This window comes from Phalangium opilio, unplaced genomic scaffold (assembly GCF_054372755.1).
Source record: "Phalangium opilio isolate 3A_F unplaced genomic scaffold, DU_Popi_V2 ptg000106l_1, whole genome shotgun sequence".
In the NCBI taxonomy this organism is placed as follows: domain Eukaryota; kingdom Metazoa; phylum Arthropoda; class Arachnida; order Opiliones; family Phalangiidae; genus Phalangium; species Phalangium opilio.
The window spans coordinates 551,138-578,054 of NW_028324208.1; the positions used below are offsets into that span (position 1 = coordinate 551,138).

At 36.5% G+C, this 26,917-nt stretch overlaps 2 long non-coding RNA genes across 2 annotated transcripts; both read right to left on the bottom strand.

Annotated features, from left to right (window-relative positions):
• Nucleotides 1-5,366: 5,366 nt before the first annotated feature.
• Nucleotides 5,367-10,160, bottom strand: LOC149623843 (uncharacterized). Its single transcript, XR_016374663.1, has 3 exons — nt 9,898-10,160; nt 8,633-8,889; nt 5,367-5,420 (listed from the first exon to the last, which is right to left on the bottom strand). It is a non-coding gene; the product is annotated as an uncharacterized LOC149623843 (long non-coding RNA).
• Nucleotides 10,161-12,902: 2,742 nt separating this feature from the next.
• On the bottom strand, nt 12,903-13,621 carry LOC149623844 (uncharacterized). Its single transcript, XR_016374665.1, has 2 exons — nt 13,241-13,621; nt 12,903-13,144 (listed from the first exon to the last, which is right to left on the bottom strand). It is a non-coding gene; the product is annotated as an uncharacterized LOC149623844 (long non-coding RNA).
• Between the last annotated feature and the right edge of the window lie 13,296 nt (nt 13,622-26,917).

Below are 26,917 nucleotides of genomic sequence, written 5' to 3' on the forward strand. Positions count from 1 at the left end.
CGGTTTGTTGAAATGTATTCCTTAAAAAAATGGCCAACAAAAGGAGTGTCGGCAGACCGCATATAATTAGAGCTCAGAAAAATGTGTAGAATCACACTGATAAACGCTGTTGGCGAACAATGTGATTTGACCTCTAATATAATTTCAAGATTGTACGTCTCTAGTACGACTGCTGAGACTCTATCCCAACTCTCATTAGAACTTCACGTGCTACTGGGGTATTTTCAAATTTGGTGAAAATGAAACTTTATGTTAACATCCCTACATGAACTCAACAATCGTCCTCACCATTGAGGGTGTAATTAGCTGCTGGAATCAATTTCTCGTAGCCTCATTTCATTTCTACTTGTCGGTTAGATTTCGCAAGGTGGCATATTTAAATCTAGGTAAAATAATAAATGAATTAAATAAGTTTTATGAGTCGGTGTTTCTTTTGCAATTAGGAGGACCAATTTAGTAAACAATTTCTTGTTCTTTTTATTTTATATGTTTAAATAACGAAGAATTTTGACAAACATGGACATTTAATATTTATTTAATTGCAAAATACAAGGTGTATGAAAAATGTTTTTGTTCCAACTCTTACAGATAAAACAAAATAAACTTAAATAAATCGATACTTTCGACATTATTGATGGCATCAACTTTTAGATTAAAAGTTAAACAATTCTAATGATGGCTCTGATTTAAAATCCGAAACAATTCCAAGTAAAGCCCAGATTCCAAATTATAGAAAATCCCAATAAACGCTCAAGCTACCTTCGCAAAGGAGTGCAAATCAGAAACCTAATTTCAAAAGCAGACGATCAAATCAGGTCTTTTTAAACCAAGCTCAAAAATCAATTTCAATTTGATATTTCACGTGAATTTCACTAGCCAATAAAGAGAAGGTAAAAGGAAGAAATGGGGATATCTCTTTTTTTGGCGCGAAGTGACCTTTTCGTGTTGAGCCATCACAATTAATGCTATAGTCAAGTTCACCATATGGGATGTTCCCACGATCGCACCTTTTTGGTTTCTTGTTCTCTTTCTTTAGCAGAAATTATTTCCATTACAATAATAACAGTAATAAAATTTCCTTGTTTTAACGTCGGCATTTTACTTTGACCGATTTCTTGTTTTTAATTAAACCCGATTCTTAAAACATCTCATTTGCAAAAGGTCCGATGGGAAGATGAAAGTGGTTTCGTAAACTCAAAATTGGTTTCCTACAAAAATAATCAAGCTTTTAAGACCAGTTTCAGCTTCAGCTTTAAGCTTTCCTCACCTGCTTCCTTGCGAAGGTAGCTTTAGATTCAAAATTCTAAACAGTTCTATAACCGTTCAGGTTTAAAAATTAAACAATTTGAAAATAAAATTTGAATTGTTGGTTAACTAGAATTGGTGTTTAAGTCTTAAGAGTTAACTAAGTACATCCAATTGCAGACCTGCATAAGAATTTAAAAAACGCTATCCCTTTTACCGCTTGAATTACCGGTAAATAGTAGATGATTCTTATTAATGCACTATTACTGTTCTTACACTCTAAAAAATACTGTGCATTCAAAAACCGTGTATGCTTTTTTCGACGCCAACTATTACACCATTTAAAGTGTTTTTTAACACCATTTTTATGTTTAATTTAAAAATATTATTTACAAATACTAAATAATTATTACGCATTTATAGTGCTTTTTAACATCTTCTTTGGGCAGTCTGTTGGACTTCTAATATTACTACTAAGTTAAATGGTGTTAAAATTAGGCAAAATCACGCCACGTTACATTACTAATCCAAATGAAGTGAATAAGTTAAATATTTTTTTTCTATATTAGCAGCACGATTGTGGTGTAAAACAAACCCATTAAAACACCATTTCAAGTCCTTATTTCTCCCATTTCAAGTTCCTATTTCTCCCACTTCAAGTTCCTATTTCTCCCATTTCAAGTTCCTATTTCTCTCATTTCAAGTCCCTATTTCTCCCATTTCAAGTCCCTATTTCTCCCATTTCAAGTTCCTATTTCTCCCATTTCAAGTTCCTATTTCTCCCATTTCAAGTTCCTATTTCTCCCATTTCAAGTTCCTATTTCTCCCATTTCAAGTTCCTATTTCTCCCATTTCAAGTTCCTCTTTCTCCCATTTCAAGTCCCTATTTCTCCCATTTCAATTCCCTATTTCTCTCATTTCAAGTCCCTATTTCTCCCATTTCAAGTCCCTATTTCTCCCATTTCAAGTTCCTATTTCTCCCATTTCAAGTTCCTATTTCTCCCATTTCAAGTTCCTATTTCTCCCATTTCAAGTCCCTATTTCTCCCATTTCAAGTTCCTATTTCTCCCATTTCAAGTTCCTCTTTCTCCCATTTCAAGTCCCTATTTCTCCCATTTCAATTCCCTATTTCTCCCATTTCAAGTCCCTATTTCTCCCATTTCAAGTTCTTATATACCCCATTTCTAGTCTGCATTTACCTCCCTCCCGTTCAAACCTTTATTTATCCCTTTGACAGTTCCTATTTACACCATTTCAAAGCGGCCCTAATCACCATATTTCTAATAATTGTTTACCCCACTTCAAGTCCACATTTACCCATATTTCGAGGCTTTATATACACCAATTCAAACCCCTATTTTCCCTATTTCAAGGCCTAATTCATCCCATTTCTAGTTACTATTTGATGCACTATTTAAATTTCATTGAAAAAATGGCGGCTTCTTTACGCTTTTTATTTAGTCAAATGGCTTATAAGAATTTAGCTTCTGTTCCAAATAAGTTTAACACCTTTTATTGTGGTGTGCGAAGGGGTTATTTTATTTAACATAGGTATCATTTGCGCACCTCTAAATGGAGTTTTTTTTACACCTTATTTGTGAGCAAATGGTTTTTAAAGAATTAGCTCCAATTTCATGTTATCTTAACACCATTTATTGGTATAATCGACGGGGTTATTTTAATCCATTGAGCACCTTTTATCGAACGATGTTTTTTGAATACTTTTTTATTCCATTCATTATAGCTAATGCTGTTAATAAAATATGGCACTGTTTTCATACCATTTCAATGACCGGTCAAGGTGTACAAATAGTGCCGAATAACATTTTCACCACTACAACACTATTTAGGTACCATAATTTTTTAAAGTGTAGCTTTACCAATAATTAACCAATACACGTTACTTAACAGTGGATTAACCGAGTGGAATTTCAATAGGTGCAAATTTACGCTTAAAACACACGCTTAGTAAGTTCGTATATAAACAATAACTGGATATTTTATTATGTAGTAACGTTGGAATATTGATGAGTTAACACGTTTTGTTTTCTGATGATTGACACAAGCGGGAACAAATGGAATATGCTAATTGACTAGGGATGCACCGATATGGGTTCAGCCGATATATCGGCCGCCCGATATATCGGAAATTCATAGCCGATATATCGGCCGATATTATCGGCCCATAAAAAAGTAATATTTCTCCATGAATATCGTTTCCAAGAGTAGAATGAACATTATTTCGAACCATTTACGTTTTTCCTTTGTTTTATTAGAGACATGTTTAACATCTCTTTCTTTAATGCGGTACCGCTACATATTTTAGCCTTAACCCGCTTCCTTAAAAAGTGGTTAAATCCTTGCTTTTTTTTTTAGTAAAAATGCAGCTCCGTTCTTTGTTCAACAAGAAGTAGCGTTATAAGCAAAATTTTGGACCACAAGTGAAAAGGTCAAAATGTACTTTTGTGACACGTACCAAACTCATTAGAGAGCGTCAGTGTCGACTTCGATTGTTTGTTTGAGGTATGGGAAACTAGGGAAATTATTTACTCATAGTCGTGAACAACGGGTTGAAACTAAGTTTCTGGAAAACCTTGCATTTTTAAAGGGAAATTTTAAATGTGGGGAATAAATTTGTTGTGATATGTTTCAATTAGTATTTATTGAGTACCTTATATTTTGTCAATTTTTTCCCGGAAATATCGGTTTACATGAAGCCGATATTGGCCGATACCGATATGAAAAAAATAGGCCGATATATCGGCCGATATACCGATAACCGATATATCGGTGCATCTCTATAATTGACTAATTTAAGCTTCGAAAAACTTTATAGGTCTTGGGAAAAACACAAAAACCAATGGATTTCTTTATTGATTAATTTGACAATTATTTTTAGCTATGTTCAATATTACATGGGAATTGGTTCAAAACTGGTTTGTCCAACTAGTTTTGAAATTTCTTCTAAGGTTGAAATTTTAAGCGATTTTGACAGTCCTAGCTCACACTTAAAGACGTTCTAATAATTACTGTCTGCAGAGGCTCTTATTATTCTCACTGTAATAGGGTGGTTTCGGTATTTGTGGCCAATAGCTTCTATGGGATAGTAAAAGTCTACAGAATATATATATTTTCTTTGGTGTTGCAAGAAGCTAACGTGTGTACTTAAGACTATCATAATCCCAGTTGACAATATCCTTAATAGTAGAACTCCAAACCACCTTCAAGTTGGTTCGTAGAGAAAGTAAGGAAAGAGTATTTGTAATTAGGTTCACGATTATCAGTTTACAATTAAATTTGGAAGGTTTTCGAACCTCAAGTGTGAATAAGGACTTTAGGTTTGACAAAGTCCCTTAAACTGTTTAATCGCTGCAACATCGTTTTACTATACATTTCTAGCCTTTAATGTAGGGCAATGTCAAACGTGCACTATTTGAGTTGGTTTGAACTTTCGCGTCAAGAGCAAAAAAAATATTTGTACATTGTGGCGTGCAGAAATAATAACTTTAAACAATTGTTATTGTTCCACTTAAGTCAATATTTACTGTCTACACCCAAAAATGTAACGTGGTACGTTTTAAACACGTTACAAGTTTTTGAAAAAATTGTGTGATTATTTTTGTGAGGAAAGTCACTCTTAATAAAATTTAGGGAATTCAAATGTACAACGAAAAATGTTAGATCTAGGTGTGAGCTCTAATCTTTTTGTTGCTCAAAGTGAGAGTGAACTATATATAGATATTCTTGCTGCAAAAAATTCTAAGATTATTTACACACATAATCAAGTGAATCAATGAAAGAAGGGGAAGTTTGAGACAACACTACAGTCTTTGGGAAGTATAAAATTGAACTTCTATGGAGAAAATAAACTTGAATGGAATGTACTTACAGGAAAAGCAATTTTCAAGATTTAACCGAAATACGTATCCTTTTCCATTTCTCTGAGAGGTCGCTCCAAGCTTCAATTTTTCGAGGCGTACCAGATTTCACCGATCAAGGCCAGAATGGAGAGCATGGTCAAAGCCCCGAATACTATAAACAAGACGCTAATATCATGGAAAGACGTCTTCGAAAATTCCATATTTCTTTTTTGAATCATGTATCTTGAGCACCGATGTCGGTTCAGAAGGTAATTCGCTCGGACCATATGTCCAGTTTCCCAAAAATGCATTATTCTGCAATCGGAATTACATACATTACTAAAAAGGCTGAAAAAATCTAAAGGACTTGGCGTTTCATTGAAATCGCTTCCAATATTGCGCTCGCTCGCTTTTCAATGACATTTATTTGATCCACACGTGTAACATTGACGAGCGAAAGAACCGAACTACATTCAAAAGTCAACGGACTGTCATCTCAACCAAGGAGGGTAAATATGACACCAAATCCGAGTCCTTATATCGGTTTAAAAATATATATATATAGAATAGAATAAAACTTTATTGTCTGTCAACAGAATCTTGGTTTAGGTTCCAGCAAGGGCTGGCACATAAAGTGTCAAGGAGGGATTAATTTAAGGGGGATAACATAATTAAAGTTTTAATTGTTTTGTTCGATAAAGTTTTGTGGGAAAATTGAATTTGCGTCGATAATGTTAGAATTGTTTAAGATTATAACAAAATATTGACCTTCTTTGTGTTTTTCCACTATATTCACTTAGCAGACAATGAACATCGAGTTCTTGCCAATCACATACAGTTGGCAAGTCATTTAAAAAATGCACCAGTCCATTAATGAGGTAGGAAATATGTAACAGTAGACAAACGCTAAATATCTATTTCCAAAATGGACAAGCAACGGTTCACTATTTTGTCTTTTTTGAAGTCTTATCTCTGTAACTTACACAGTGTTTCTACTATCGACCCTTTGGCTACAACTCAGCTAGCCAAGGGTTAACAGAACAATATCAGGGATCCAAGAGAAAAACGTTGATATAATGCGAAACAGGAACTATTTTTGGAAATTCGAACTATGAAACCACACCAGAGACGGCGAGTTTCTTTTTTTGAAACGTTATGAGTTGTAAAATTCTTACATTGGGAAATAGTGAGTGAGAAGCTCTTACACTAAAAATGGCAATGCATTCAGTACGAAAAACCAAATAGACTGCTTTTGCAAAGCAATCCCCAACTAGATATCTGGCAGCCCGGCTGTATGAAAGCCCAAGTTCTATATATTTTTTTGCTTAATATTTTTTTTCCTTTAAAGTGTGGGATGAAAATCTTACGAAAAATTGGAAGGGAGTATTTTTTACGGTCCGTGACATTTAGGCGCCGCCACTTAGGCGCTGGTTATTTAGGCGCCGAGACAATAAGGCGCCGTGACATTTAGGCGCCGCGACATTTCGGCACCGTGACACTTAGGCTCCGCGACATTTCGGCTCCGCGACATTTAGGCGTCGAGCCATTTACGTGCCAATAATATTTCCATTATTTCCTCTAAATATTCGTAAAGACTTCTCAATTTGGCAACCCGTGTATTGTCCCTGTGCGTCACTGCATGACTATGTTCGCAATCCCCATTAAAGGGCACGAAACCTTACTTGTTTTCACAAAACAATCTTAAAATAATAAAAATAAACATAACCTAACCTAACCTAAGTTGGGAAGTCAATGAATATAACCACAAAAAATATTTTGGAAAAGGCATATTATTTTAGGAAGTCAAAGAACATAAACAACAATATTTGGAAAAGGCATATTATTTTGGGAAGTTAATGAAGATAAAAACAATATTTAGGAAAAGGCAAATTTTTTGGGAAGTCAATAAAGATAAAAACAATATTTAGGAAAAGGCAAATTTTTTTTGGGAAGTCAAAGAAGATAAACAACAACATCGTTGAACTCTGATGTCAGTTGAATTAAAAGAATATAAGCCTAAAAGTACTTGTCATGTTCCTTTATTAAATATCTCAAATCTTTCACGAAAATTTTACGGCAATGTCGCGGCGCCTAATTGTCTCGGCGCCTAAATGTCTCGGTGCCAAATTGTCGCGGAGCCTAAATTTCGCGGCGCCAAATTGTCGCGGAGCCTAAATGTCGCGGCGCCAAATTGTCGCGGAGCCTAAATGTCGCGGCGCCTTAGTGGCGGTGCCTAAATGACCGGCGGCTAAAGGTCGGCGCCCAAATGTCCGGTTCCGTATTTTTTATCTCATGCATTTGAAACTGGCAGTGATGTTCTTTTTCATTTCATCGTGTACGGTGAATGAGTCGGTGAGTCACTATTTATTCTACTCGAAAACTGTTTTAAGCGTAAAGATTTTTAGCACCTCCAATTATTGGTCTTTTACAAAGGGACGGAATTCTAACACTATTTATAAAACTAACCAAATCTAAACAAATTTCCAACCGTGATAAAATGGGTTTTTCATATAACAAAAAAATTTTAGCCTCGGAATTTCAACACGACTCAGCCAACTACATTATTGCTTTTGTCATAAGTACGCAAAAAATACTTGAAACAGCAAGTAAAGTAACAAGTTTTAGGCGTAGATCTCTTGATTGTTTCCGGGACTCGCAGGGCCATAGATTATAAGAACCCTGGGGAAATGGAAGAAATCGTGCCCCATAAAGACAGCATTAACGTGGCCCTCAAAGAATGTACGTGACAGGCCTAAGTTACTTTCACCCCATTTTTCACCTAACGCCGGACCTATGGTCTTAAGGTCGGTCGATTTCAAAGAGGATAGGGCATTTATAGAACGCGTATGACCTGGCACCCTTTCGCCCCCTTGACCGAGATATTTTTGTATATGTGTATATGTATAAATACCTTTACCATTGAGTGCGCTTATCTTTGCTACCACAGGTTTAGGAAGCACTTTAGGTTGGAGAACTCAGGACGTAAAAATCATAAAGCATGCTCTGGTTACCAAAAGTCTTTCGGCTTAACGTTTTTGCCAATTAACAGTATTTGCTATAAAAGCGTATAATAAAAGTGGGATAAAATTTGTCTTTTGCACCTGAAAACACTTTTCAAGAACACGTTTCAAAAGAAGTTCCGCCGCATCGTTTGTTTTCTATAGGAATAAGATGGAACAACCGGTATATGGATCCAAAGAGGTTAGCTAGGGGCTTGAAAGTTACCAGTCCACTTAAATCCTTTTACATATTTAACGTCTTTGGATCCACAGACTGGATGACCGCTCTTAGGAAAATAAAGTGGTCAAACAAGAGGCTCTATTTAGCCCTTACTTTTGGAAAGGATCTATATTGTGCCTAATTTTGACGCTGTCGAATAGCAGTGCATGCTTTTTTACGTTTTGGTTCAAAAACGAATATTTAAAGTTACCGTTTATGCTTCCCGCGATGTAGTTTTGGACAAAATAGAGCCCTAAGTGCCTAACTTATGATATACCTGTTCCTTCATAACGAGTGGAATATTTTACCTCATGTTTATGACGTTTTTGATAAAAGTAGATGCGTTATTTGACATTGTAACACTTGAAAATATCGATAAGAATGGGTCTTTCCCGTAGTATAACGCCTTTTTCTGTTTGTAACCATGAAGACAAAAATATTCCAGATGAGATAGAGTGCTGATAAAAACTGCGTTTCCCTTGTTGAAGATGAAATCATTGCTCCCCTCCGTCTTGAATTGCTTCGATCTTCTTCTGTTTTCTTTAAAGATATCCTGGCGGGTGGCCTATTAATGGATTTTTTTTTAACTCAACATTGCATTCTCCAAATCCATTTTAAGCTAGGTTGGCATGATAATGTTTTATGGGTTTGGTTATACATCCTTCTGAGACTCAGAAAACCAGTTTGTCCAATACGTCTAATGCTAGGTTCTCACTCGACAGAAAAATCACGACGGAAATCATGAATCCGCCGGTAGAAATTATGACCGTACACACTTGACGGAAGGTATCTTGTCACGTGATCAATGGGAAGGATTTTCTCGCGTTTTCACGAAATTGGCGCTAAGTCGCGAGATAGAGAGTGTGGCGAGAGAAAACGAAAATGGAGGATTTTTCAGTGACGATAAAAGGTTTTTAAGCATTTACAACTTCAATTTTGTTTGTTAAATAAACAATAATTGATTTTAGATTAATTATAATAAAACTTCTCACATTATTTACTTGATCGATATTTTAAAAAAGCGCTCTAATAGATCTCCATCACTTCTCTTTTAAAATTGTATCTTTGTATTCCTTATGGCTTAAATTATAGAGATATGGACATTTTCTAAACTTCTCTCTAATTATTTCCTTGTTTTCATCCAAATTTTATTCCTTCGCTTGAATCAGAGAGTTTCTTGTTTTTCTTGGCTGGCATTATAAGGCCGAAGAAAAACTACGCATACATTTCCAAAAAACAAAAACCAAAGTTCATCCCAGGCAGCTCGTACATCATAGGTAGCTCGAAATCTCATTGGACAATACCCCAGCCTTACGCCGCGCTCGACGGAAAAAGTAGAACACGATTTCTGTCCGACCGAAGAGCAATTCCGTCGAGCTCAGCGTAAGAAAATTTCCGTCGAACAAATTTCTTCCGTGTTTGCGTCGTGTTTTCTACCGAGTGAGAACCTAGCTTAAAGCTTTACTATTGCCAAATTAAAAAATGGGGAAAACCGGAATTATGATACCTCCCAACCCTCACTTCAAAGAAACACAGAATTTAACATGGCACTAAACTTGAAGCCACTTTGTACCTTAACATAATCGTAGCTGGCAACATCATCATGTAAGAGAATTCGCAAGTCCGGATATTTCAAAATATCGTCGAAGTTATTTATGTTGCGATCAATGTGTACCGTCAATTTCGTTGACAGATTGGCCTTGAAGTTTTCTACCAAAATAAAACAACCGACGAAATAGATCCCAAATATAAACTTCTTGGTAGTGTCGCATTTCTTAGCCAAGATAAGAGGAACCAATCGTAGTCCGGGCACGAATCGACCGGCATATGCAAACAAGAGATTCCAAAGTTTGAAATTGAACATGATGAGGAAAAGATTGATTAAAATCCACACCTAAAAAGTAAATTTAAAAAAACTTAAATGTAAAAATGGTTAGCTTCTGCCCATTGTTATTTGAAATGTGAAATTGTGGAACACAGCTCTAGTCATATTCATCCACCTGCTGACCAGTTATAAAAAATTAGAAAACAAACATGCCTGAGGACGAAAGACTTCGAGGACTCCGGTCAATGATATTTGGTATTCGGCTTCGCGGAAATACGAAAGCATGTTGTGCTCTGTGAACCAAAATGGGTGCGTGCAAGTTTCGTTATGTTCTTTCATTGAATGAACGCAAGAACTGTCAAGTCTACGATAATCAATTTCTACATCGAAGTGCTAAAACGAAACATAAAATCAATATAATTTTCCACAAGTGTGTCATGTAGAAAAAAATACCTCTGCGTAATTTTTTTCCATCACAACAATGAACGTAACATTCACCCTGAAATAGAGAAAAAAATTATGTTCTCTGGTAAAATTGTTAATGTTGACGATGGAAATATTACCTCCCTGTCGGAAACACGAGGAATTCATGGAAAATTTTGTCCGCTGTATGATAATGATTCAATTCGTACGTTCTCGTAATAAAATTGTACTGGTTCTAAGAAAACAATGCATTTTAGTATATTGTAACATAAATCTTTTTCTTTTAATTAAGCTTATCTGTTTAGTAACAGACAACCCCAGTAGAACCACAGCCTTTCAAACGATTGGTTCAAATTTAGTTTCGTGGCTAGCCGGTGCGACGTCGAAATGTCCCAAGCGCCAAATAGTGAACCTATCGTTGAACTAAAACAGACCTTTGGCCTTCTCTTTACTGTCATACTAACCGGTGGGAATTGTATTAGTTAACCGATTTCAAATATGCGAGCAAAACATTCTATTTTTTGGACTTTCAACTGTTGGCCGTTAGAACTTTAATCTTGTTGCCGAAGCTAAAATACCTTTATGAAATCAATTTAGCAGGCTTTGAAATTTTCCAAAATACTACTTTCCATCTCAAATTACAGCTTGCGGCCAACTCTTTTACTGACTTTAAATGGCATGAGTAGGGAGGAGTCTTCGTTCAGCGGATTTTCTAGCCGGATAATTACGCCTTGCGCACCTTGTTTTACCTCTGTAAAGTTTACTTTCCAGCATTACCAACCCTTGTAATGTAGTGTTTCCGGTATTACCCGTAAAATTTACTTTCCAGCATTACCTACCCTTGTAACGTAGTCTTTCCGGTAATCCCCTTAAAGTTTACTCTCCAACAATACCTACCCTTGCAATTTAGTATTCCCCGTGAAGTCTACTTTCCAGAATTACCTATCCTTGTATCGTAGTCTTTCCGGTAATTTCCGTAAAGTGTACTTTCCAGCAATACCTACATTTGTAATGTAGTCTTTCCCATGAAGTATTGCTACTTGGGAACCCCCAGTAAAGTTGACTTTCTCGAAATGCACACACCTTTACCCTCTCAAGCGTGCTAGCCGATAAATTGCTATTGTCTTGGAGAACTATTGAGTTTCATGAGAATAGAATGTAAGAGTAAAGGTGGAGTCTTTTGTTTATGACATTATTGGGCAAACCACAAGTTGTAACAATTTTTATTTCTCAAACCTCGTTAAGTTTACTTCCAGATATATCCACCCTTGCAATGTAGTCTTTCCCGTGAAGTAACGCTACTTGGGTATTTTTTTCACAAAATATTTTATATTTTCTAAATTATATATTTTACTAAGTAATTTCTTTTATATTCACGTCTCCCTTGCGCCAAGCAGGAAAACTTACTTTTCTTTCCAAGAGTGAATAGATTTTGTCGAGTTTTGCGTTTTTGGATAGTCCATTATTTTCATGGCCCATCCCATAAAGGTCGACCAGGCGTTTAAAATTGGTTGGTCGTCTTCTACGTTACTTAATAAAGGTAAGGTCATATCTAGTTGACAATGACGCCACCATTCTGACGAGTATTCGTAAGCTATTTCTGATGTTGGATAGTATTTAATTACCAGAACGTCCGATGAAGGTATCACTTCTGAAGTATATGTAGTTAGTTCACTGTCGTCATGTAATTTTATACATGCGGAAAGGAGTCCGGTTTTTGGTTTTGTATGTTTGAACCGGGAAAACAAAACGTCAATGGTAGATTGAGGAGTATTGTTAATATCGGATGTGCTTGTTACACTGCCCTTATTGGATGTGTTCGCTCCACTGTCTTTCTTGGATGTGTTCGCTCCACTGCCCTTCTTAGATGTGTTCGCGCCGCTGTCCTTCTTGGATGTGTTCGCTCCGCTGTCCTTCTTGGATGTGTTCGCTCCGCTGTCCTTCTTGGATGTGTTCGCTCCACTGTCCTTCTTGGGTGTGTTCGCTCCACTGTCCTTCTTGGATGTGATCGCTCCACTGTCCTTCTTGGATGTGTTCGCTCCACTGTCCTTCTAGGATGTGTTCGCTCCACTGCCCTTCTTGGATGTATTCGCTCCACTGTCCTTCTTGGATGTGTTCACTCCGCTGTCCTTCTTGGATGTGTTCGCTCCACTGTCCTTATTGGATGTGCTCGCTGGACCGTTGTTACTAGATTTTTCCAATTTGTCCTTAATGTATGGGCCATAAGTTTCTGATACGTCCATAATGTTCACATTTAATTTTGCAACACATTTTTTCTAGCCATGAGGTTAAAGTTTTGCGAATGTGCGTAGGTAAAGGGCCTTGGAAGAAACACCTTACCACAAGTTAAACCATTTTTCAGTCGATCTTTCTTGGTTGTCGTTACTTATACCGAATTCGGAATTGTAGTGACGAAAGTGTTCATAATGCAAGCAATCATAGTGTTGTGCTGTTCACATTGCGCTTTCAGCATGTCGGTAGCGTCCAATTCAGAGAATTCACTAAGTGCCAAAGGTTTTTTCATAATCGGGTATAGTTTTGTCAATCGCAAATGTGTGAGGGGTAGTAGTACCTAAGTGGTAAATTATATTTAAGGTTAATAAATCTCGTTTATGTCTTCTTGCCCGACTCTCATTTTATTATTACTTAATTGTAAAATACCACTTACCGAGGTTAAAAAGGACAGAAGCGTCATAGCAGTCTTTTTTGTAATTCACTGAAAAGAGCCTGCAGAAAAAGATTTTCGGGTCCCAGAGCTTCCTTTGTATAATCAATAACTGCTTTATCGGGTCTGATTATTTTTAATTGCACGCGGAGAAATGTTTTGGATATGTCTATGTAAGTTTCCAAATTTCCAGGAATAACAAAGGTAATGGTCGAATTTTCGTCCACATTAGATAAAGGGCTATATTCAGCCCATTCTCCGCCAATAATTCCCGACTGGGTAAGGGGCACCTCGAAAATATCCAGGTCAGAGATTTTTTATGTACCTGACTTCGGATGAATTAACGCCATTCAAAAGTTATTATCTTCAATTCATGAAAATATCGCTGACCTTCTCCTTTTAGTTCCCAGAGCTGAACTAACTAGGGTAGACGATTTTCTTTTCCTTTTAACACCAATCTTCTTTCTCTTTTTCCTTATCCCGCTTCAGTCATTTTATTCTTAATTTATACCTTCAATTCCGAAAATGTTTCCTTTCAAGCTTCAGTTCCACGTGTTTTCAACGCGGCAGTGTTTAACAATTTTTTCTCAAGAAAAATTGCTCCTTTCTTGAATAATGGTGCAGCGCGTTTAAAGGCCGAGCTAATTATACTAGAAAGCCCTTATCAACGTACGCTGGGATACCGCGATAAAATGGAATATTTCCGTTACCCGCTTGAATAGTATAATAATTATCTTAGCCAGGATGATAATTCGAGTCAAATTTCCCTTGGTTTAAGTAATACCTCTCGTAGTCTGAAGTCATGATTCTCCTTTATCAATATCCTCTTTTCAAATGAACTATATGAACTTTACCACGTTCAAATTGAACTGGAACTCTCAGTTCGCTAGTTAGAGTTCTTATTTTGAAAAGAATTAATGTAATGAGGACGTATGAAGTCTTTATCTATAGTTCCCCCGTCTTTTCCTTGTACACTCACAATACGAAAAAGAAGCGCAATAACGTCACCTACGATGCGATTTTCCACAATGTCGGAATAAACAAATAATGAATCCATTCCAACATTCAAATCGACTGTAAAATCTCCTAAATTATAATCAGTGATACTGAAATTTTGAACCATTTCTTTTGTAAAACCAAGTGCAACCGCCAAGAACCCTGATATGTTAACTATATAGTCCTTCTTCAACGTGACTGAAAATATTCAAATGTCATTGCTTCTTTACCAGCATAATGTTTCGACATAGATATAGCTTTTTCTGTTTCAGATTTTAAAAAATGTAGCAAAGCTGTAATTGAATCATAATTTGTTATCTATAATCTAATGTTCACCACAAATTGATTTTTTTAACAACGATATTACGTCATCGGTTTGGATATTGCTCCAAGTTCTAGAATAACTTATTTCAGCTAGTCCAACTTCGTAAGGCCCGTTTAAATTAACAGTTTCTGGCAAATACGATTATCGGGGAAATAGTCCATTGATAAATCGAAAGGCAAAGTAATGTAGAAACTCATGATATTATTTTACCACTATTTCTTTCACCCAACTATCGAAGGACGGTGGATAACCTTTCCAAGGCTCCAGTTTTTCAATTGAACCGTCAAAGTTTTGACTTTGTTTCAAAATTTACTGACCTTTGTATCTCTTCCTCTTAGAAAATACCTAACATGGGTTCGGAATTTAAATCCTCCAACTTATATACATTCTTACGACCAATTTGGTATATATCCTTTCTCGAACGTTCTCTTAATTTTGCTGATTCTAACAATATCTCCAATATCAAAACGATACGAAATAGGGGGGGGGGGTACAATCAAAATCCCCGTATAAATTTTTCCAAATTTCTCCGGAATTCTCATGTGTAACATCAATTGGTTTACATTTTTAGTTTTTAGCGCCATCTATTGATGGGCTAAAAACTTATGCATTTATACCGAAGATTTACTACCCCCACTTTTACCCCTTTCACCCCTCTTTTCCCCCCATTTCCCCCTTTTTTAGTGCCTTTCCCTCCTATATAACCCCCTTTTTCCCCCATTTTAGCCTATGTTACGGCTGGTTGGGCGTCTTAACCCCGCCCTATCCCCGCCCATTTTCGCATTAATTTATTCAAATTTATTCACAATTCATAAATAATGCTCTAAAACGCTAACAGATGGACCTTAGGTAGCTAAGCTTTATATTATTTTATTTCGTAAATTTCCAAATCCCCGGTGGGACTCGAACGTACCAAAGTTAACGCTACGGTTCAGAAACCCGGCACGCTACAAATGCGCCACCGAATTCTTATATGGCTCATTGCCTTTGTAAGTTATAAGCTGGGATAGACAAATCCACCTCGAGTCTAGGCGCGTTTCGCGCTTAGAGAGAGAAATTAAATAATCGTCCAATACCACGTTAATATGACGTTAAGTCGGCCTCAAAGTCACGTCTGAAGCTTAGAGTTCTTTTCCTAAAACCTTATCAGTCTTGAATGTAGAGAGAAACGAGTTAGCCATATGCCTGATAAGCGCACAGAGGGCAAAGCGGCCAAAATTGGAACTATCATAAGGACGAGCTTAGAGTAGTGGCACTCTATGTTAACTCCTTATAGGGCATAATAAGTCAAACCCTCGGATATGCCATTACTCCATTTTATACGGAAACAATTTTTTCCGCGATTCGCGGAGACGTGCTAAGAGCGGAAAAACGTATTTTATAAATTTTACACCTGTAAAATCTTTTAAAAAAACACTTGGAACTTGTATTTCTACTTACTTTCGAGGAAATACTACCGTTTTCTGAATGAAAACGTCTTTTTTTATACATTTATTAGTAATAAAAACATTTAAGGCAAGCTAAGCCTTGGTCATGGCCATAATGTAGATTTGCACATAGAGTGAAAGAGGGCAAGAAATTGTACTTTTGTAACTTGGAAAATTTCTTTTTTAGGTTTTTCGAATATTTCTATGGCAAAATGAGGTAGGAGACTAATGAAATATTTAGTGGATAATTTTGGAGAGTCAGTTTAGGGATAATTTCATCCGTTACATTAATTTGATCTCCAAATAAGGATGGAATCGCGAACGGTTCTTGCTGACTACTTAGTCTCTTTCCAGTGGTGGGAAAGAAATCTGTTTTTGTAAAATGTTTTGAACAAATCCGTAAACTGGAGATATCAGTGGACAGAGGTCCTACAGCTGTTGTTATAAACCCCTTAGAGGACCCCAAATGTGAACAATCGCTGGTAAATGTAAACACCCTGACCCTAAATTCTGAAGGAGGTAGTGACTGAACACTGGACCCAAATGAGAACAACAATGATAATCAAATGGGAGGAGTAAAAAAGGCCCTAGGAAAGGCCACAGCACCTGGAAAATCTGGAAAAGTCCAAGAATTTAAAAATGGGCCGAAAAGGTCAGGGAAAAGTCAAGGGATTTTAAAATTTTCAGCAAAGTCAGGGAACCTAGTTTAATAAATATTATTCTGTAATTTAATTAAGATAAAGTTCTGTAGGTAAAGTTTAAAATGAACCTAATGAGTAAGTTACTGTATTTTATTACTAGATTGATTTTATTCATAATAGGAATGCTATTTTATAAACAATGAAAAAAACCCCGAAATTCTAAATTAGCTGGGGTCATCTTATGATGAACATACTAATACTAATTCTTGTCACTAGAGGGCGGTAAAAACTTATATGACTGGGTCATCTTGTTATAACTATGGTAACTCTTGTTATAAGCGTCAACAAGATCCTTAAGAATCTTGATATAATTACGAGTGTTGTTTTCGGTAAAATAACGAAACATACGTTCTTTTAAAGTACAATTAAAACGCTTCACTACAGAAGCTTTGGTTTCAGAATTGGTAGTAAAATATTTTATTCAAAATTAATGAAAATTTTTTGCACAACCGAAGAGAGAAATTCTTTCCCTTTATCGGATTGGATTGCGTTTAAATTTATGACTGAACACCCAAAAAACTATTTTAACTTATTCTTAGCTAAACACCAAGAATATACAAAATATAATAATTTTAGATCTGGTTAACTTCCGTTTATTCGAACAGTGTTTAAGAAAAAACACGTTTTAGTTTACAAACCTCTGAATGAAGCCCGAAGGAATTGATTTTATATTGGCATTCAAAGTGGGGCGCAAGGTTAAATTTGGAACGGCCACAAATCTGCAGACCTAAGATACTTTAAGTCGGTTAATGAAACATTTTGCTTTCATATATGCTATTGGTTAACTAATGCAACGCTCTTGGGTCAACATAACAGTTAAGAGAAGGACAATGATCTGTTATTATTTAAGATAAAAGAAGTTGGCCGACGGTTTGGCAGTTAGACATTTCGAATCGGCACCGGACAGTTTCACTCGTTTCTTTCGTTATTACTATCACTTTCTCGTTTTGAATACTACGTGTTTGTAAATGAAATACCGGAGTTGAAAATATGGTAATACAATATTTTTCACACGCGTTATCCCTATTCTTGAAAAAATGCACTTATAAGAAATTACCAACAACTGGAATCTTTAAATCACCACGAATAATCGAGCACTTTTAAACCTAGCACGCAGATAGAAAATTATCTTCGAAGTTGTGAACAAATCAAATTACAACACAACTTTTAAGTATAGTGCGAGGACAGAATTAACAACTTGATTAAAACCTTTACTTACGAATAGCAATAAGACTTTCAGTACAGTTCTATTACCCATGATTTAGGCTTTTGTATATTTGTAAAACGTCTCGAAATAAATACCATACAAGTAACATGTGACTCTGAATTTGCAAAGAAAAAATTCGAAGTTAAACAGTATTTACACTGATTCATTAGAAATTTCTTATGTATAAAGTATAGAGTAGTGTCAGTACTACGAACGTAAAAGTCATACCCTTCTATCTCTGAACTCAGTGTTACCCCAATACTAGACGCCTACAGTATCCCCTCTTACCAAATGTCAGCTTATGTGGCTTTGGTGTAAGATTATGTGAGTGTAAGAATAGAATATTTTAACAACGCCCAATATTTGTAAATACCTTCATAACGCTTGGATACATCATAAATGTCATCTTTAAGAAAACTAGAAAGCGTAAAAAGTAAGTGAACCAATTGGATTGACTGTCCCAGATATTGAAACGTTTCAGATAAGAGGCTTGATTAAAAACAACAATTATTAAAAAAATGCTTATCTTCGTTTTTAAAACCAAAATTTCATTTTCTCAAAATATTTTATCATATATTTTTGCATTATTTTCGAAAGGGCTCGTGTCGAAGGACTAATATTTAACAGACAAATGGGAGATCGTTTACATTTTCCGCTTGCATATCCATTGCAGTTCTTGGAAGAAATGCTAGCTGATTAGGGATATTTAAATGCCACTTGAGTTAACTTAAACGAAATAGATACTCAACCCGCCGTTTGTCTGTGCACTCTACTGAATTTCGTAATTAACATTCGCTCTAAAGTGAGTTCCTCGTAAAATGAAGTCAATGTTACTTTCTTAATTGTAAGAACCATAGAGATGATAGAGAGGTAAATAGGAAATTGATCCTGCTCATGCCCTGACCTACAAGATAGAACCATATGACGGTTCTCTAACGTAACGCTCCTATAAAATAATCATTGAGATCAACCGGTAGTAAAAATATTAGCGCCTTCTTTGGCAAAGTCTTAGGTTTCATGAATAATAATGGTATTGGTTTATTTTAGTCTAATGGCCCTATCTTAGCTCTAAAAACTTTTCATTCTATTTTAACATAGTTAACCTCTTACTTTTAACACCAAAATTATATTGGAACTATTTGCATTCCTTTGCAACTTTCAAAGCATCTATATCGGAATGTAAAATATTAAATTGGCGAAAGTTTGAAAACTACTTTTAGATGCAAATCTGTTGTTTCTCCAAGTGAGAAGAGGGTACCGAGGGTAGTGTAAATGATTCACTAGAGTTTTTGCCGATCAACAAAACGGAGAGCAGTGATCACTGATCAGAGAGGCACCGAATATTAGTACTTTTTAAAATGAATTAAAAATAGTTAAATTATTAAAACTAATAATTTATTTAGCCAAAACATAGAATGTTTTCCTTTAACAACATGGTGGAGTCAAAAGCCAGACCTCCGTATGTAGTATGAATAACTGGTCGTTATTTAATGTAATGAAGACAGATCTTGGTGAAAAATCGGGCTTCTAGATAAGAAGTTGTAGTTGTGGGTTTCACGTTCCAATGAGATCTGCGGAAGAGAGTATGTGTTGCCCGAAGGTTGAACGACTGTAGGATTTTTAGGTCGAGGAATGCACATGACACAATAACTGATTACAAGTAATCGGGTTACATGATCATTACCAATTGGCCGCGCAACACTGAATGCCGGCTTCGTTATTTGAGTGTACATTTATACCCCCTCTTATCAATTGGTTGTCTTTTTATACACAGAAAATGGCTAGCACACTCCTAAAATACTCCCCTATTTTTTATAGTCCTAGTCTATCAGCTGGTTTTTTTCCTCTGGTGATCCTTCGTAAAAAGGGGCTTGTACGTTGGGTAGTGATTTGTGTGTCGTAAGTACTCGTTGGTGCTGAGCATATCCGTTAACCAGGCGTGGAAATAGTCATCGCTGGGGGTTCTTGTTTCTTGACGTCACTGCTGAAGGATTGGCCAATGGTGTAGATATCGTTTCCGGTTGCGTGTGCCCAAAAAGATTATTGTGTTGTTTGCTCTGCCCGATTGCGGTGACTTAGGAGTCTATTGCTATTTTTGAATTTGTCCCCGATTTGATTCCTATGTCGGCGTATCATTCCATTTGGCATTTAATTTCGAACTTAATTTTTTTTCGTCTTCGGGGTACATTGTCTTCTATCCAACTCGGCCCCCTTCCGTTCTACCTTGCCATGACTTCTTGTATAGTTTTGGAAATCTCGTCCTTAGTCAAGTAATATGGCTTGTTTGTTGTTGGCAAGGACGAAATCCAGTTTCGTCAAGATGGTCCTGTTTAGGATGTATTCTGCCGGGGATAAGCCTCCTTCAACGGGCGATCGTATATGGTTTAAAAGAAATCGGGCTAGTCTCTATCGAAAAGATCCTTAATTATATTTCACCAGAGTACTTCCAATCAATTCCGTTTCTTCCGAAGAACCGCCAGCTATTCTCTGTATTATCGTCTTGACTGTCCTCGCATACCTTTCTGCCAATCTGTTAGATGCACTCAATGAGCGTGGTTTAAGCATTCAAAAAGATTGGCGACCGTTCAATTTATAGCAGCCTCTATTGACGAATTGAGATTTAATCAGAAACATTCAATTTCAACAAGGATTGTTTTATGCGTTCAAAACTAACCATGAACATACAATTTTGAACAAACTACCGTCATATCGATCAAAACTTAACGCTAGAATTCATTTTTGAACAACTTATATTTACCATTCAAAAATACATCTTTATCCCATTCAATTTTAAATAACCGCCTTCTCAAATGAAACGTTCAGTCATGGTCGTTTTGGCGTTCTAATAGGATTGTATTAGTATTCAAACTAGAGCCTTTTAGGTGTTCAAACGTTAGTGTTTTTAGTGTTCAAATGAGAGCATTTTTGGCTTTTTAACGAGAGCGTTAAGTGCGTTGACACAGGAGCTTTGTTCTGTTCAAATGAGAGCTTTTTGGGCGCTCATGGGAGTTTCTTGGCATACACACAGGAGTTTTTCAGGTGTATTGTAAAAAAAATTTCAGGTTTTCCTCTTATTTAATCACGAAGTAAAAGCACTGGTTTAATCAAAATTTTAATAATATAATTAAACAAAAAATTTTTGTTATATTTAGATGTCCAAAAACATTCTATTTTGCCAGTTTTTCTTTACCATTAATTCTTCAGTCGATTTTCGTTTTCGGAAACTAGGCTAGGACGTCGAATTTTTCCATGAACACAGGGACACACAAATTACGAAAATGATAAGAAAATGGAGGCTATAGCTAAACTTAATTACTTGCTTAACTGACTGATTAATTACATAGTAAACTAAACTTGTTTGGTGATGGTTCTCTCTAACCTAAAGAGTGTTGTAAGGCCATCAAAATCGTTCTGGTTTGAACGCCAAAAGCGCTTACATTTGAATGCCAAACACTCTCGTTGAACGCCAAATCGCCCTCGTTTAAACTCTAGTGCAATCATATTTAAATAGCAAAATGACTTAATCTACATGCTTCCTTAGCGTGAAATTTTGAATGTTAATATTAGCATTCAAATATAAACATATCGTTAACGTGTACAATTAAATACCACTTTATGCGTTAATATTTTATTGACAATGCGTACCACAACAGTGGCACGGTATTGAACGCAAAAACCTTCAATTTCGAATGTAGTTTTTTACAGGTAAGGTATTATCGTGATTTACTCGATCCTATTTTCGATCACGATATTCTTGAATTCCTTGTTTGTGGAGCAAGTTCCGTTATTAGTGACGAATGTGGCATTAGGGTTAACCGTCATGTGCTGTTGCAGGCAATTTATAACAGTTGACGATGCAGCGTTCCTCATAACGTCTGTTTCTATCCTCTTCGAAAATGAGTCAACGATTATTAGTATAAACTGATTTTTCCATGTACACGTTACCATGGCATTATTTAAGGTGCCAATGTGATAATGATCTTTGGGACATCGGTGCAAATTCTCTGCTTGTCGCACAGGAACGTGAACATTCCTTCAGTTAATTTTTCTAAGCCTGGCCACCGAACTTTGGATCGTACTTGCACCTTCTTTGATTCTATGCCATGGTGAAAACTGTGCAACTCCGCTACTAATTGAGTGGCACTATCACTTTGTTTCCCATCAGCAGTATGTCGCCGGCGATGGATACTTCATACCGCCTTGGATAGCACCTCTATACGTCGTTTCTGATTCTTAACGGGTTTGTGGGCCACCATTGTAGCAGGCGAAAGGTCACGTGAGGTCAAAAATATAGTAGGCGCAAGGTCACTTGGGCCAAGGGGTCGGGAACCTACGTTGCCATAGGATCAGGATGAGCAGCCAAGAGAATTATCTCGCTTCCAGAAGATTGCCCGATTTGACGGCCTGCGAAAGCGAGCCCCTGCGAGACCGTGCGGGAGGACGCGAATGACTTATCTCGCTTAACTCAGGCCGGACAAAAATTAGGATATCGTTAGTTAATAAAACTGATTATATAGTGTGGAAGAGATCAGACCAACACCTTCCTTTGTGGACAACCCCCAATATTGCCAATGGCTGACGTCATTTTATTAAACTATACAGGTTGTAAATAAATCTTTGGAATTGATGTTTTATTTTAAGCAAGTGGCAAGGTACAAAAGGAATATTGGAGAATACGCCTGAATGCAACAAAATGTTTAAAAGCACAATTAAACATTTTGTCTTAGGACTAAGGTCTCAGTTTACAACCCCTAATCTGTTTGGTAAACACATCGTACATTTGTACGATGTGACTACCATTGTGGTATTTGTGTTTTCTTCAAAACGACTGCCCATGTCTTGCTACACATTTACAAGCATTAAACTCATGACGAAGCACGAGTAAATGCCTTCAGTGATTTTCTCATCGAGAACAACGGTGGGGTGGCGTAGCGGCTAGTGCTTTCGTCTCGCAGCAAGAGGATCCCGGGTTCGATCCCGGACTGTGGCGCCGGGTGTAAATCTGGGAACAAATCCTTCTGCGTAGAGTTTTCAAGTTCTCTCCCCACTTGTTCAAGTTCTCTCCCCACTTGTTAAAAGGAGTTTTCCTCCCGGGTCTAAGGCGGTTTCTCCTTTCCATCAAAACTTGCAGAGGTTAACGGTAACAGTTAGTATAGGGCGCTGTAAGTTAGCTGGGGCATAAGTTTTCCTGCCAATGCTAACAGTGATCGACCTCGTCCCCTTGAAAACCGACTAGCATCCTTAGCCGATATCGTATATTAACCGATGTCAATATCAGAATTAACTGAAATACCTATACCAATTTTTTTAACTCAATGAATCTGAAATATAAATATAATACCAACTATTACATAGAGATGGGCCGATACCGATACTGAAATCGGTATCGGTACCGAAATTTGGCTAAACCGATATATTTGTATCGGTTTAAACTAATATTGGCCAATTATTGGTAATGGTCACTTGATTAAATTTCCTATATAGAAACTAGATCAAAAGAAACTAAAGTAATATTTATATTACTTAATAGAATTGAACGTTAAAAGTTCTATTTTAGAGTAGAAAAACTTCGGAAATTAATTAAGAAGCCGCCAATTTTTGTGTCAGAAAATAATTAAATTTATCTTCTTTTGAAACTAATCATGAAAAATTGAAATTGAAGAATAGCTTGATATATTTTCCCGTAGATAATTAGTTTAATATTGATATTTTTGTTCAATTGAGTTAAAAAAATTAGTATCGATAGCGTAACCGACAGTGGCGCCGCTAGAAACTTTTGCGGGGTAAGCGGTATTTTGTGTATGGGCCCCCTACCCAGCCGTGATCCATGCGTGGTGAAAACGGGGGTAAATCTAAGGTACACCGCGGTGCCTGAGCGCTGCTTTCTCGCGCACAGTTGACGTAGAGGATGACAGAGATAGGGCGAGGAGGTCAATCCCTCCCTGCGCAAAGGATGTGCGTCCTAAAACTAAACGTACCGAAAATTGTTTTTACTACCCCCCTATTTTCCCATTTTTCGGCGGATTTTATAAAGCGCGCTTCAATCTCCCTCTTTCTCTCCTCTTCGTATTTACTATTTCGAAATAAGAAGTAACAGTAGAGAGTTTAAGTTGCAATACGTGTAAGGTTCTACAGTGCATTGGACAAATGCACCGTAGAAGCCTAAAAGTAGTGCAGCATAAACTCTCTAATAATAATCCCCGAGTCAGCGCCGTCCCGTTGACGATCCTTCTCAGTACACAAAAAAGTAACACAATAGAGCTGGTCGAAGTGAAAAGTGCTCGGTTTAGCTACCTCTTTCGCTTCCAATAAATTCCTATCAGAAGGAGGTTTCGATCAAGTGAAAGTATTTTCGCCTCTCACTTCTAGGCCCGGTAGGACTAAAGGTCCCCAGCCCCAAAGCGCATTCTTTACTAACCTAACCCGATCCCATTATGATAGCGATAAAAGTCGGCCAAACCTGTAATAGCCACCGCGGTATTCCACCTGCGACTCCAGGACTAAATTTTGAATATTTTCAGTAAAATCGTATTTTTGTAAATGAGGCCCTTCCTCCAAAATTAGGCCCCCTTCAAAATTTGAAGTAAGCAGTCGCTTACCGCGATTACCTCTGGCGGCGCCACTGGTAACCGATATTGGTAAACTGACCATCACTAATTGCTTAACTAAATAATTTCAACTAAACTGTTCAAAACCTTTGGGAAAGACTTAGTTTAGAAATGAGTTTAATTCTAATTTTAAATATATGTAATTTTTGCTTAAGTAAAATTAAGCAATAAAAGAAAAAGTGGCGAAAAATTTGGGATGAGTAAGTGTTTAGCGGGAGATAGAAATACCATTTTGGAGTTGGGTTAGAGAAGAAAGAGAATACGGTTTAAAGCACCATCTCCATATGGAACCATCCCTAATGTTAACTAATTTTTGTACGTGTTAATGTTTCATATGATCTAACCAAGTTTAAAGGTTGCCGAGGAGACATTTAAAGAAAGAATGAAAGGTTTTGTCTCAATTCCAAATTATTGAGAAAAAGAAAGTTCCCGCAATCGAGAAAGGCGTATTGAAAAATGGGTTGGTACTTTTTCCCACTTTCCGATCTCCAGTCGCTTTTCGTTAGGTTTGTTTTACTGAGTTATTATGTCGGTAATATTCTAAGCAGGGACAATAATAAGATAACTTTGACAAAGCTATAGGGGAAATTGCCTCACTGGACAAATTTCCCCTAAATTTATTATTTTTGCAATAATTTTTTGGTGTGACGGGCCCATCTTGTTTGCTACCGTTTTGCATTGATTTCTAACTAAAATTTGAGATTTTTTCACTCTCAAAATACACGGCAGCTAGCTGTAAATTTTACGGTACTTTCTTAGTGTACTTATTGAATAAAGAGTTAGTATCAAACTCTCGCGTTCTATGAGGGCATCGTACGACCTTGTACAAAAAGAGGTAGTGGTTTCAAAATTTTGCTCGTGCTAATAAAAGTTAAGCTTGACAAATTTTAAGGTGATTGCGAGTGACAACTTACCTACCAGGTTAACCCATTTTTAAGATATCACAGTATATATACACATTGGAATTGTATATTTCGTTAGGCTTAAGTTATCATATGAATCATTACATGGCGCCTAGCAAAAAGTATTGCTGTGTCCCACAGTGTAATTCTAGATTAAAACTAAATATCCCAGGGTTAAGTGTGCATTATTTTCCCAAAAGAAATCAAGTTGCGTAAACAGTGGCAACGCGTCCTAAAAATTGGAAAACATATTTCAAATCACATGGTTGTATGTAGTTTACATTTCAAGAAGACTGATTACTTTTTTCCTGGTAAGTTTTTTTTTTCAAGTATGAAGAATTGAAGAACGATATTTAATGTACTTGTTACTTCAGATATGCCGACAGGGAAAAGGAAAGTAAAGCTTGGAACTTCCCTTTTCCCAATGTTTGCCTATATTGGCCGACGACAAAATTATTTTTGAAGATACCAGAAGGTTAATGATTGGAAGAAAAGGCTTGATAATCGACAAAGAAACTTTAAAAGCTATGCAAAACCTTCAACTTATAGCCAGTCGAGTTCAGAAAGAGAAATAGAAGATGCCCCAGAATCCCAGACAAACAAGCAAATATTGAATTTGGTTTGAATGCTCTCGAAACTGAGATTTGTGAGCCTTTGCACCAAGAGAGAAAAGACGTTTCAGTGCAAGTCAAAACTTAATATTCTGAGACCTTTAATATTATGAATTCAGTTAAAACTGACACGGATTTAAGTCCTATGACCGGAATCTCCAATTTCAAATTATTTTACGCCATTGTGGAATCTATGACAGTGTTAATAAATTTTAAAACTCAGATCGCAATAGAAGGACTTTCTCTTCTTGTTTTAACGAAAATTTAACTAAACTTGATGTACGGGGTTCTTTCTACTATGTTTAATATGTCTGAAACAAGTAGCCGCCGATACTTTAAACAAACAGTGTTTATTGTCGCGCAAGTTTTTAAATGGCGCTCAAAGGAAGAAATCATTAATACCATGCCCCAATGTTTTAAAGGCTTTGAAAAAACTGTGTTGGTATTCGATTGTACTGAAATTCCAATAGAGAAACCAAATTGTCTTAAATATACAATCTTGTCTTATTCAAATTATAAATGTAACCACACTCTTAAAATTTTGGTTGGCTGGTTTGATTTCTTTTTTCAGTAGAGCTTATGTAGGAAGAGCATCCAACAAAGTTATCACTTTGCACAGTGGAGTATTGGACAAATTAACACCCTATGTAGACGCATGCATGGTAGATGAAGGATTCAGAATAGAGACTGAATGTTTATAAAAAGGTATTGAATTTTTCATGCCACCATTTCTGATAGAATCTAATCAGTTTACGGAAACAAAATCACTCGATAACTTCAAAATAGTAAAAGCAAGAGTGCACATAGACAGTTTGATACAAAGATTGAAACTTTTTTCAATCTTTAATGAAAAACTGGATTGGGAGATGACGTCTTTCATTAACCCTATGTTTTTAATTGCAG